This window comes from Alligator mississippiensis, chromosome 1 (assembly GCF_030867095.1).
Source record: "Alligator mississippiensis isolate rAllMis1 chromosome 1, rAllMis1, whole genome shotgun sequence".
Classification (NCBI taxonomy): domain Eukaryota; kingdom Metazoa; phylum Chordata; order Crocodylia; family Alligatoridae; genus Alligator; species Alligator mississippiensis.
This window is the reverse complement of record NC_081824.1, coordinates 479,783,525-479,797,518: the sequence shown is the minus strand read 5'-3', so window position 1 is coordinate 479,797,518 and position 13,994 is coordinate 479,783,525.

Here is a 13,994-nt window from a genome sequence, read left to right as displayed (position 1 = left end):
GATCCGAATACCCTGCTGTATTTGAGGCATAATTTGGGAAAGGAGTAGAGTCACTGAAATCCCTTGAGCAAACAATTTCTAATTTAACATCGGGTCGGCTGGAAAGGGTAGAGAGTCAGGATGGCGGACGAGTATGTCCGGATGACTGTGCCCGAACTGAAGGAACTGGCAAAAGAGAGAGGCCTTCATGCAACAGGAAGGCTAAAGAAGGATGAGCTGGTTAAACTCTTGTGCACCAGCGAGTCAGAACCAGCGTCAGCTTCATGCTTGTCAACTCCTGGGCCTGACCCAGGACCACACTCCCGCTCACCAAGCCCAGAGGCTGCCGGGAGATCACTCTCTGAGAGCGAGCAACAGAGACTCCATGAGAGAGAGATGAGAAGGATGGAGCTGGAGGCCCAGCGTGAAAGGGAACAGCAGGAAGAAAAGGAACAACGACGGCTGGAGGAGAAAAGGATGGAGCTGGAGGCCCAGCACAAGAAGGAGCAGCTAGAATTGAAAAGGCTGGAGCTCGAGGCCCAGCGTGAGAGGGAACAGCGGGAAGAGAGGAGGATGGAGAGGGAAGCCCAGTTGGAGGCACAAAAGATAGAGCACGAGCAGAAAAAGCTCGATGCTCAGCTCCGTCTGCAGACCATTGGGGGAAACGCGAACCCTCCGCAAGCGTCCGGGGAACAGCCCAAACTGGACGTCTCCGCCTTCGCTCGCTACCGAGAGGGAGACGATCCTGCGGTGTTCCTAAGCAACTTCGAAAGCCAAGCCCAGCGGTGCAAGGTGCCGGAGGAAAAGATCATGATGTACCTGTCTGCTCTGGTAGAAGGTGACATGGCGGTGATCCTGAACAGCCTGCCCTCAGACGCAGCTGATGACTATAATGCCTTCAAAGCTGCTGTGTCCAAACGGTTCAAGTTAGGACCGGATTATTTTCGGAAAAAATTCCGGAATGCGCGCCCACAACCCGGAAAGTCATTGAATGATTATGTGGTCATGTTGTACGACACATGCAGTAAATGGTTAGCTGAAGCCAAGGTTGACAATTTAGATAAGGCAAGCCATCTCCTGGTGCTGGAACAATTCTATTTTTGGTGTCCGAGAGAGATTAAGACCCTGGTCAGGGATAGCGACCCCAAAAATGGTTACGAGGCCGCAGACATTGCAGACCGACTGTTGCTAAACCAGGAGAAGCCTCCCTACTCTGGGAAGGAGCAAAAAGGGTCCAAAGAGGGGGGAAGGGAGGCCCAGGTCAAAAAGGGGAAAGAGGGCCACCTCCTGCCGAGCGCAAGGCGGCCCCAGATTCGGACAAACCACCCAATTCGGAAAAGAGGGGGTGCTATAACTGCGGGGAGCAGGGCCACATCAAGCCCAACTGCCCAAAGCTAAGCACTAGACCCAGGCCCGTCAGGCGTGCAACAGCCGTGAGCAGCGAGGGGGAGGGCCGGAGCCCCTCTGAGGAGAGTGTCTGTTGCTACAGGATCACAAACTCGGAGGAGGTGATGGCCCCCCACCAGACCATGATCACAGTGAAGGAGAGGACCCTTGTGGGGGAACTGGACACGGGGGGCCAGTGTGACACTGATTAGTTCCAACCTGGTCTCACCTGCAGACATAATCCCGGGGAAGACCCTCACTATTCACGGAGTGGGGTCCGCACCCCTGAAGGTACCGGTATTCTGTGCCCCCGTCGTGTGGAACGACTGTGCAACGTACCTGGAAATGGGGGTACTGGAAGGGGCTCCGGCCCCCATCCTGGTGGGACGGGATCTTATAGAGCAGGAAGCCCAGCTCCGGAGGTGGGAACAGATCCAAGAGCCAAAGCCCCACACCGTTCATGCGGTGACTCGCCTGCAGAGCAGGAAGGCTAAAGAAGGGGGGTTAGGAAATCCCCGGGAGAAAGTCACACCATTGGCCGTAGGGGAAGGGACCCCTGCAGACGGCGATTGCACCCTGGTCCCAGAGGGAACCGGTAACCCCGAGGGTGGGTTAAGTGACAGTCCCGGGGAGGGGTGTAATCTGTCAGTGGCAGAGGGAGGTGACACTAGCAGGGAGGAGACCCAGGAAGTCCCTGTGGGTGAGTGTGCACTCCCTGCTGATTGCCTAGTTGGGCAAGAGGAGTTCAAGCAGGAGGTTCGGGAGGACCCCAGCTTGGAGGAACTCCGGCAGATGGCTCAGGAGCAAGAGACTGAGTTCACTCCGGACAAGAGGGAACAGGTGGTCTGGGATAAGGGGCTTCTCTATCGGTTGTGGGTGCCGAAGAACCATGCCGAGACCAGGGAGCCCCAGCGCCAGCTCATAGTACCCCAGAAATACAGACAGCAATTGCTTGCCCTGGCTCATGATCTACCGTGTGCTGGTCACATGGGCAGGGAACGGACACGCCAGCGGTTGCAGGTGAACTTTTTTTGGCCCAGAATTGCCCAGAATGTGACGGACTACTGCAAATCTTGCGAGACATGCCAGCGGACGGGCAAAAGCGGGGACAAGAGAAGAGCTCCCCTGCAGCCCCTCCCGATCATAGACCAACCCTTCCACAGGGTGGCCGTGGACATTGTGGGACCGCTGAAGCATAGGACTCGTAGGGGAAAGAAATACATACTGACTCTGGTGGATTACGCAACGCGGTACCCGGAGGCAGTTGCCTTGACCTCCATCGAGGCCCCCGTGGTGGCTGATGCCCTCATCAAGGTCTTCTGCCAGCTGGGTTTTCCCTCCGAGATCCTGACGGACCGGGGTGGGAACTTCATGGCGGAGGTGATGGAGTGCCTGTGGGACTGCTGTGGGGTGCAACACCTTAAGACCACAGCCTACCACCCTCAGACAAATGGGCTGGTGGAAAGGTTCAACGGGACATTGAAGGGGATGCTTAAGGCCTATGTGGACTCCAACCCCAATGACTGGGATGAGAAGCTGCCGCATCTGCTCTTTGCCTACCGGGAGGTGCCCCAGGAGTCCACTGGGTTCTCGCCCTTCGAGCTGATGTTCGGGAGGCGAGTGCGAGGTCCTCTCGATTTGGTGAGAGAGGAGTGGGAAGGGAAGATTGCTTCCACAAAGACCTCCATGGTGGAGTATGTGCTTGACTTTCGTCAAAAACTGACTGACATGATGAAGGTGGCACGGGACTCCCTGGGACAAGCCCAGGAGAAGCAAAGGTCCTGGTATGATGAGAAGGCCCGCTTACGTACCTTTGAGCGGGGTGAGAATGTGATGGTTTTCCTGCCACTAAAAACGGACAAGCTGCAAGCTGCTTGGGAAGGTCCCCATGCTGTCCTGGACAGACTGGATGATGTGACCTATGTAGTGGGTATTAAGGGTAGGAAACCTAAGACAATTCACGTGAACATGCTTAAACCCTACTACGACAGAAAGGAGATGGTATTCTGGGTCCCCTCCGTTGAGGGAACTCCGGAGGATCCCGAGGAGCTGGTCATGTATGGAGACTGGGACGGCGAGGCAGGGATCGAGGAACTCCGCCTGCCGGACCATCTGCCCTCCCAGGACAAGGACCAGCTGCTCGCAGCGCTCAAGGACTTTGAGACAGTGTTCTCTAACAAACCAGGTAGAACGGACCTGGCGGTACACTCGATAGAGACGGGCAGCCATCGCCCTATATACTCCCGACATTACCCAGTCAATGAGAAGGTGAGGCAAGAAATAGAACGGGAGATCGCAGAGATGGAGGAGTTGGGGGTAATCCGGCCTTCGACGAGTCCCTGGGCCAGTCCGGTGGTGCTCGTCCGGAAGCAGGACGGGACCATCCGGTTCTGTGTGGACTACAGGAAGCTGAATGCCATCACCACCCCGATGCATACCCTATGCCCAGGATGGACACGTTGCTGGATCGCCTGGGCCCAGCCAAGGTGATCTCAACTCTCGATCTGTCCAAAGGATTTTGGCAAATGGCCCTGGACCCAGATGCCATAGCCAAGTCTGCCTTTACCACACCTACAGGGCTATACGAGTTCACAGTTTTACCTTTCGGTTTGCGCAACTCGCCCGCCTCTTTCCAGAGACTGATCAATAATCTGCTGCAAGGATGTGAGCAGTTTGCCATGGCTTACATCGATGACATCGCCATCTTCAGTCCGGATTTCGAGTCGCACCTGACTCACCTGACCACCGTGCTAGGTAAGATCAAGCAAGCTGGTCTTACGGTGGAAGCCAAGAAGTGCCAGTGGGCACTATCGGAGGTAGTGTACTTGGGTCATCGTGTGGGTGGAGGTCAGATTGCTCCCTTGTGAGACAAGATCGAGGCCATCAAAGACTGGCCGCCTCCACAGACCAAGAAGCAAGTCAGAGCCTTCCTCGGCCTGGCGGGTTACTACCGAAAATTTGTCCCAGGGTTTGGAGCAACCGCAGCCCCGCTGCACGAGCTGACCAAGAAGGGCAGCCCGGACCCGGTGGTCTGGAAGCAGGGGTGCCAGGAAGCATTTGACGCCCTCAAGGCAGCCCTGGTCAAACAACCGATCCTGAAGGCACCGCTCCAGGATAAACCCTTCTACGTGGCAACGGATGCCTCCGACATAGGACTGGGAGCCGTGCTCTTACAGGAGCATCAGGAGACATGGCACCCCGTGGCGTACCTCAGCCGGAAGCTAATCCCTCGGGAGCGAAACCTGTCCTCCATCGAGAAGGGGTGCTTGGCCATCGTCTGGGCCCTGAACAAGCTGAAGCCCTACTTGTGGGGACAACAGTTCACCGTCCTGTCGGACCATGCCCCACTGCAGTGGCTGCAGACCATGCACAACACCAATGCCAAGCTGCAACGTTGGTCTTGGCAGCTGCAGGAATTTAATTTTACGGTCCAACACAAAAAAGGAAGCCAGAACGTGATAGCGGATGCCTTGTCATGAAAGGACTCTGGGTAGTGGGTCCTTGGGACTCGGGACTAGTGAGGAGATCACTAGTGTAAGACTGCTATCAAGTTCTATGGTTTCTGTATGTTATTGTCTTAACTTGTTCCATGTTCCAGGTTTTTCCCTTTTCCTTCTTCTGGCATCCTGTGGGAACTCCCTGACCCGACACGCCCGGACCCACGGCCCTGTGAGGCCCCGTGTCCGAGCTTGCAAAGGAGGGGGGGGAAGTGTGGCAGAAATGCCACCGTCGGTGCCCCTCTCCAGAGACCTGTCTCAGCCCGCCACAGAAACCATATTTTGGTATTTGGCTTCTCGGACTTCTAGGATTGTAAGTATATTATGAAAATAATAGTATTGATTCAAATTTAACTTTTAGTTGTCATTGTAGTTGTTTTTGTAACTAATTCTTATAGTATTGTTTGGGAAGGAAGTGCATTCGGAGCATTGTTTGTGATATATGTAATTATTGTGTTTTTAATGTTTGTGGTGTTTCTTAAAGCTAAGCAGTGTTATATACGTAGCAAAGAGTTTTAAAATAAAATTGTGTTGTATACATTAAGTGTGTAATCATTGTGAAATCGTGCAATCAGTTAACTACTCCCCCAGCCAGTGCATCAAAACGAATCAGTAAATTGTGTGGGATTTTCTCTATTCCATAACCCACTAGAGACAGCGAGAAGCGAAAGCTCCGTAGGCTCGGTGCCATTGCCTCTCTTGCCTGCTTAGGGGAGGCGCGCCGGGTCCGCGAGGGTCCGCAGTGCTTGGGGATCTTCACACAGAATCTCTCTCTCTTCCTCCCTCCTCCGGCTTGGGCGGAAACTACCCAAGCCTTATGTACGGCTAGCAAGCCAATCGCTAGCCGCCACGTGTGCCTAAATTAAGAATCGGCCAATAACATGGCGTGGATCCTAATACAAATGGCGGGAACTTCTTTAACAACGTGTATCACTACGATGCAAGAAAAAGATGCACACTGCAAAGAAGCTACAATTTTGTGGGAAATCCCCCGTTGCACCAGAGCTCTCTCTTGCAGCAGAGAGCTCTACCGTGCAAAGAAAGCGACAAATTGGCGGGGAATAATTTAGCGGTGCCGAAGCACACACACAAACAAAAAATCACAACTTTGGGTTGTGACAGCAACATGGAGCAGCAGCAGCCAGATGCTGCCCCCCACCTGTCATGGCCCCATCACGTCCATTTAACTGAGTCTGCCCTGCCCTGCCTGCCTGCCGGGGTCCCCAGCTAGGCCCCATGGAGATCCCACCAGTCTGCCCACTCTGGCATCCGCAGAAGTGGGTTTGGAATGGACTGGTCTGGGCCAGATGGGATTAATTGCCCTCCCCCACCCCTCCAAGCTGGGTCAGCACCACATCCTGCCCTGCCGCACTGGGCTGTGCCAGCAGGACAATACCTGGGTTCTGCCCAGATATCACAGCAACCTACCCAGTGCCTTACAGTTCAGGTGCTAAGGTGCTCAACTCAAGTAATCAAGTCCTACTGCAATGAAATCAAGTAGTATACCTCCAGTATAGGGTGTTGGCTCAAGCAACCATGTCATAACATAGTTCAGCAGATGAGAAACCTCCCAAGTGGTGGAGGGTTTTTGTGTGTGTCGGGTTCACCCACAACAGCCAGAGATGGATCCAAAAAACTAACATTTACAACCAACCAAGGGACAATGACCTCCACTCTCAGCTTTGTCTGCACCCTGCTCTTTAGCCCTTCAAGAAAACTATGCGTTGAGGAATGAGTATAAGAGAAGGATGCAGCTGCCAGCAAGGCGCGCTCATTTCAGAAGGGAAACCCCACACGGCCCCATGCTAACCTGTGCCCAGCTGACCACCTGCAGGGACGGATCCACGCCTGGTGGGAGGCCGCAAAGATCAGAACCACTTCCTCGCCTGTGTTGGTGAGAAAACCACTATTGTGGCTAGAAATACTGGACTGGATTATAGCTTGTTTTATTTGCAATGTAACCCTAGGTGCAGTGCTACCCACGGCCACGGCGGGATTCAGGGTCTTGCAGTGTCAAATAGCCTCGGTCAACCTCCCGGCCCTAGGGCTGGGGCCACCTCTCCGTGGTGTGCTTTCTGAGGGTTTCCCCACACACTGGATACAGGCAGTCCAGCTACTTACAGTTTATTATTTACAAAACCAGAGGTGGTTCATGCACCCACTTTGAACGCCTTCAAGAGCAATTTGGATGCTTATCTTGCTGGGATCCTATGACCCCAGCTGACTTCCTGCCTTGGGGCAGGGGGCTGGACTCTGATCTGCCGAGGTCTCTTCCAGCCCTAATGTCTATGAAATCTATGAAAATCTATGAAAACAGTCAACATCTGAATGAGGTTAAAGCAGAAGAGGATATTGGTAATTGAATTGTCGAAGGCAGGTATCAATGCACTGAAACACGCCGTCCCAATTGAATCACAGGCACCCTCAGTACAACTCCCCAGCGTCAACCTTGCACTGCAGTGACGTTCAGCAGGAGCACGTGGGGGAACAAGACATCCGCTCTCCGTCACACTGCCAACACAGGAGCCATGGCTGGTGCTGCTGCAGAAAGTCCTGCTCTCTGCCAGCGCCTCCTGGGCAAGAGCAGCTCTCCTCTGCTCCACGTCGGTGGTATCTCACAGGCAGGATGCAGGGTGGATCCTCACCAAGTGCCGTGGTCCCGGCGCCTTCCTTCTCGGAGCCTGGCCGAGTCCCTGGGCCGAAGCTCCCTGCCCTCTCCTGCCTCAGGACCCGAGTACAAACACGCGTGTGCTCTTGCAAGCAACAACTTTCTGCAAACCTGTGCACTCTGCCTCTGCAGGGATCCTGAGCCCTGCTCAAATCCAGCAGCAGCTGTTACAGTTGTATGCAACTTCCCTAAGAGGGGCCGGGCACGCTTTACACTTCAGACGTGAATAACCAGTTAGTGACGTCTTGTAAAGACTTGCCCGATCCGTTCATGCAGCGAATGGCATGATAAAAGCAGGAATAGGCCACAAAGTCATTACACAAGGGATGTGTAGTTATTCTAGAGGTGTCTGAGGCTCCCCGTCCTGGGAGCTTGCTGCTGGCCGGAGCAGGAGGAGCCTGGGATCAGATCGTGCGTGGGCTCCCCTCGCGCTGGCAGTATAGTATGGCGGGGTCTGCTGTTCAGTCCCAGGATCACACGTCCTGCCAGGAAGCGCAGTGGTGGGGATCATACGTCCGATCCCCTCGTGCCTTCAACCGCACATCTGCCAGGGCCGGAGACGCAGGAAGAGAGGAGGGTGGCGTGTGGCTGAAACTCCTGGGTGTGAGGGATATGTGACACTGGTAAGACGTATCTTACTTGCGGCCCAGGCTCCAGCGCTGAAGGCACCCCTCCACCTGCACGGGCTACTTTCTGCCTTTCAACAGGCAGACGTGAAGTGCTTGGCACTGGACTGGTCTGTCATGCCAGACTAGCTGCAGAGGTGGGCAGTCCTCCACCTACCATCGCCACCAAAACCTGCTGCTTGGGGAAACGTTTCCAACCAGCCGGAGATCCACTCGGTCCTCGCACAGGAACCTCCTGCTAACAAGAGATCCTAGTCCAAGGGCCATGCACCTACTGCCTGTTGTTATAAAGGCTCGGAGCCGAGGGGATCTGCTATTTTATGCTCAGATGTGTCTTTCTCTGGGCTTTTACAGCAGTCCAGAAAACAGATCACAGGGTAAAGAAATGCCCCCCAAGCCTCTGAGTGGGGCAGAAAACAGTAAACTATTCCTACTCCTATTTCTGTTCCTAAAAGCACCACCAGGAAAGCCCGTATCCCACAAGGGCTAACATGCAGGGATCGCCCCCAAAAAGCAGTTCTCATCTCTCTGAAATATCTTGTCCAGCCTCTCCAACTCTTTCTTTGGCATAAGATCAAACGAGGGGACATTCACGAGGCTTGAAAAGCTAAAAAATATGTTTAAAAAACATTTATAATGGAAATATAGTTTTACCTTGAAAGATGCTTGTCCCTCCATAACTACTATGGCCAAAATAAAGCCATTTTCCTTTCAATCCATTCCTCCTCCTTTTTCACCTTCTGTAGTAGCTCCTTATCTAGACTGACACTACTTTGGGGCAGGTCTTTTTCTGCACACATGCGTGTAAAACCCCACGTAAGCTATTTTGCTCTAAAAAGTGCAAAAGGAAGCTTGGAAAGAAAGCACTTACTTCTTTTGTAGTAGATGAACACCATACTAATGTCCTTCTATATTAGTGACATAAGAAACAGCCTCCTATTGCATCAAGACGTATTTAACAGTAGTCAAGAATATTTTAATCAACCACGTCCTACATTCACTCTTACAAGAAGTCGATTTGACCCATCTCTACAGCTGCATGTAGAGTAGGTTTAAATTCACTCCATTCATCAGACCCCAACAAGGAAGTTTTCAAGGCGGGGTTTTCCTAACACTGCCACCACGGGATCAGTGTTAGCGAGGGGCACACGGATGAAGATTTTCTTGGTTGATAAACATAGCCCACTATTAAACAGCCATATCAGCTGCTACCGATCCGATAACCGATTTACAGGAGCACAGGTGGGCAGTGTGGGGAGCAGCTCCCTGCCGGTAAGTCTGTGGAGGGGAAGGGGCATGGGGGAGAGAAGAGGCAAGTGGGGAGCAGACTGAAGCCCCCACAGTGAGGGAGGGAATGGGGCAGGAGCAGGGGCAGGGGCTGTGGTTTCTGCCCGGCCAGGGTGGTGAATGGGACCCAGGGCCAGTGCAGGGAGCAGGACAGAGCTGCAGGTGGTTTGTCCAGGGGATCAGTGTCCCGGTGCTTAATAATTGCAGTGGGGGCGCTTGACATAAAGGTCATTGAATGAACTTGATTTCAAGTGCTGACGCCACCATTTTTAAATGCAGGGATGTTTTTAACTTGCTGCCTCCATGCCTCTCCTGGGGGTGGGTGCAGTGGCGGGGAGCACATAGATGTGGTGTCTCGGGGCACGGCTAGAAAGCGTATATGTTTAGCGACGAAAATGATCGTCTACACCGGGCAGAACAAGCCAAGGGCTAATAGCGTTAATTTTCCTTTTATCAGTGCTGATCCAACACGCAACTGATATGTTGGTGCACCTCTAGTATTACCAGCCGAGATCCCTAGTGCAAACTAACCTACTCTAGCCACAACTGTTACCATCTGCTCCAGTGTACGCAACACATTTTCTTCCCAAAAAGGAGCTCTCGTATCAGCTGCATCTGATATACTGAAGCTGCAGAAGAAAAGCAATAGTTAAGTAAAACTGGTCGAAATATAACTTGAATCCAAGCCTCCAAATGTCAGTGAGAATTTGCAGCCCTAGGGAGAGAAGGGCAAGAAGAATCCAGCTGAGAGCAACAAAGATGGTTGGGGGCCGGGGCACATGGCTTGTGAGAAGAGGCTGAGGGCACTGGGCTAATTGAGTCTGGAGAAGAGAAAACTGTGCAGGGAGGATTGAATACTCTCTGCGGGGGGGTGCGAAGAGGATGGAGCTGGGCTGTTCTCAGGACAAGGAGCAATGGGCTCAAGCTGCAGCAAGGGAAGTTGAGGTTAGAGATGAGGAAGAACTTTGTCACTAGGAAGGGGGTGAAGCACTGCAACAGGCTTCCCCGAGAGGTGGTTTTTACACACAAATTTAGGATCCGAGACCCTCACACTCATCCCAACTAATTCAAAATGTGGAAGTTACAGTCCTTTTCCCTAATTTTCTGTTGAATTTTTCAGTAGCTATAGATTATTTAAAATTTGTTTTATGGAAGGTGCTGAAGAGATACTTTGGGGAATACAAAAAGAAACACAGAAACAAGGAGAAAACACATTTATTTAAGCAAAATCAAGATTTTAACCGGTGAATAAAAATAGACAGACGCTGATAGGGTTGAGGATATAAGAAGGCTTTTGATGAATCCCACGGAGCTGGAAATTATGAAACGCTACCTCAGCAGTTGGCAAAATGCTCTTCTGACCTTTTTGGTGCACAAAGACATAATTGCTCTTGATTACTTTTGACTGCCCTAAAAAGATAGCAGAATAAGATCAGTTCCCATGGCTCGTACTCTTTTGGATGCTTTGAATGGTCTTCCAGGAGACGAGGGTCCAGAACCGAGGGCTCCCCATTCCCAAGAGCGTGCTCCGACCACTACAAAGCTGTTCAAAAGGTGGCCGCCCCCTCCTCCAGCCACGGTTTGGAACAGGACTCACTGCAGCTGGTGTGAGTTGGAGTATGGTTAAAGGACTGGAGACTTGGGCACCTCCCTAGCATTCATCTGGAGAGCAGCAGCCTATTTCATTTTCCATGACAAAATGGCACTTGTCCATCGCTGTAACTGCTAGCACAGGCTACAGGTGCATTATAGACAAGAAACGCGGTAACAGCAGTTTCTGCTGCTTACGCTTCTGCCCGGCTCCAGCAAAAGCATCTCTGCATGTGACCCGCTGGGAGCAGGATGAGCAGTAGCGGCCTTAGGGGAGGGTAAACCGGGCGACCACCCGGGGTCCCACACTTTTGGGGTCCCCAAAATTTTGAACCTAAAACAAACCTAGAATGTAGCTCAGTGGTAAAAAAAAACTCTTTCTTTCCGTAACTTATTAAAAACGTTGTTTTTTCTTCAACTTATGAATACTGATTATTGAAATAGGTGTCAGAGCAACGGATTGACCATTGACTCTAAATTTATTTTAGTGTGAAAATCTGCCATTCTATATTGATAATATGTCTCTCAATAAAATGGATTTGTTAACACTTGTGTTCAGAGTGTTGTATTACTTAAATGTACTATGTAATATTCTCCACTCCGGTTCCAATAAAAACTAATTACTCTGACTATCTGTATTATCAATGTTGTATTAAGATACTTTCATTGCAGTTTCATGATAGGGCAACATGAAATTGAAATTGAAAATGTCCAACTTGCTTACAGGTCATCAAAATTAAGCTTCTAATGGCCCCCAATGACTCTCTTGCCCAGGGATCCAACAACCCCCAGGCCACCACTGAAACGGGGACCAGGCTCAGCAGTTGAGCTCCCTGATACTCAGGTCCTCACTAGGGCTCTGTGAAGCGGCTGTCTCGATTTGGTTTTGGATTTAGCCATTTCGGAGGGACAGTGATTTGTGTGGGTGTTTTGGATTATTGTTCTGTTTTGATTCAGTCGAATCTGTTTTGTAGTTTCGACGCTGTTTCAGTGATTCGGCCGTAGGCTGTGTGGCGGGCCAGTAGGGGGCGCTCCTGTCTTGAGCCGCCCACCTCCCTGCGCCCGCCCACCTTCCAGGCTCCGAGTGCCTCCCTGGGGTGCCTCCTGTCCTGCCGACCCCTTCCCTGGAGCACACCCGCTAGCTTGGGGTTCCCACTGCCACCACCCACGGCTCTGGACTCAATTCTGGCTCTGCGCACCTTGAAAAATGCAGGCCTGATTGTCCAGTGAGTACTAGACCCAATACAAGCACTTGGGGCACTTCCCAAGTCAGGGGCTTATTACAAAAGTCTCCCTTAGTCCACAGACCTAAGGGGCCTCCTCGACATAATTTAGACCCCCCCCCCCCCCCACCCAATAAGTCTCCCACACGGGTCACAAGGAGAACTTTATTGATTACAGCGGGTAGGGTGAACACGGGGTAAAAGGTGGAGCAATATCAGAGGAATATCAGAGGAATCCCATAGAGCAAACCAGTGTGGCTGAGGTAGCCTTTTGATCTCGCATCTGAGTTACTGTAAGCTAAATATCTAGTCTGATCTCGAGTAGCTTACTCACTCGCATCATCCAGAGGTGGTTGGAGTTTCCCTCTGGAGGCAGGGCACTCTTGGAGCATGCGGTGATGAGGAGGGAGCCAGTTTCAGATTCACCTGGATGACCGCATGGCTAATGACTGCCTTCTTCCTGGCCCGGGCCTTTAAATAACCTCTCTGACCTCAGCAGCTTGGTCCAATCGAAGCTGCCAGTGCTGGCCTCAAGTGAACCAATTAAAAAAGCATCACTGGCTACCTGGGCTGGTGAGCGGGGCTTTTCCCTCCCCCTGCCCAGGTGACCAGAGCATCCATCTCCCAGGCACCAGGCTTTTGTCATGTAGGCTTTGTTTGTCAAACTGAAACCTCAGTCATGTAGTCCTAACCTTGAGGTTTAACTCCCCTTTTCGCATGCAATGTCTGGATTGGTACTGGCGGGTGTTTGCTGGGGCCCGGGAAGGAAGAATGAAACCTTTTGTGTGCTGAAAAAAGGTGTCATTCTGCCATGCTGGTCCCCAGAAAACACCCGCCAGTACCAATCTGTACTTGCCACCTTCACCTTTCCGTTGGTAAACCAAATCATTGAAATCATAAGGCACCATGGCCTAAATCCAGCTCACGTTTACATGGGGTGCTATTGCTTCCATGACTAATTCTAGCCACATAAATATCATTTGGGGCCCCTTCTGCAGATTTCAGATCATGTCCTTCAGCGAAGAAGAAATACAAAGTGCTGCAACTAGGGAAGAAAAATGTCCAGCATACCTACTGCCTAGGAAATGACCTGCTGGGTGGCACAGAAGCAGAAAGGGATCTTGGAGTCCTAGTGGACTCCAAGATGAACATGAGCCGGCAGTGTGACGAAGCCATCAGAAAAGCCAATGGCACTTTATTGTGCATCAGCAGATGCATGATGAATAGAGCCAAGAAGGTGATAGTTCCTCTCTATCGAACGCTGGTCAGACCGCAGTTGGAGTACTGCGTGCAATTCTGGGCACCGCACTTAAAGAGGGATGTGGATAAAATGGAGGTGGTGCAGCACAGGGTGCTGGCGGAGGGGGATGGCTGAGCAAGCTTCCCCCCCACTTCTGGGAGGCAGCGGCAGAACAGGGTGGTGGGTGGCAGAGGGTCCAGAGAAGGGCCACTTGTATGGTTAGGGGCCTGCAGACCAAGCCCTACAAGGAGAGACTAGAGAAACTGGACCTTTTCAGCCTCCGCAAGAGAAGGTTGAGAGGCGACCTTGTGACTGCCTTTAAGTTCATCACGGGGGCACAGAAGGGAATTGGTGAGGTTTTATTCACCAAGGCGCCCCCGGGGGTTACAAGAAATAATGGCCACAAGCTAGCAGAGAGCAGATTTAGACTGACATTAGGAAGAACTTCTTCACAGTTTGAGTGGCCAAGGTCTGGAACGGGCTCCCAAGGGAGGTGGT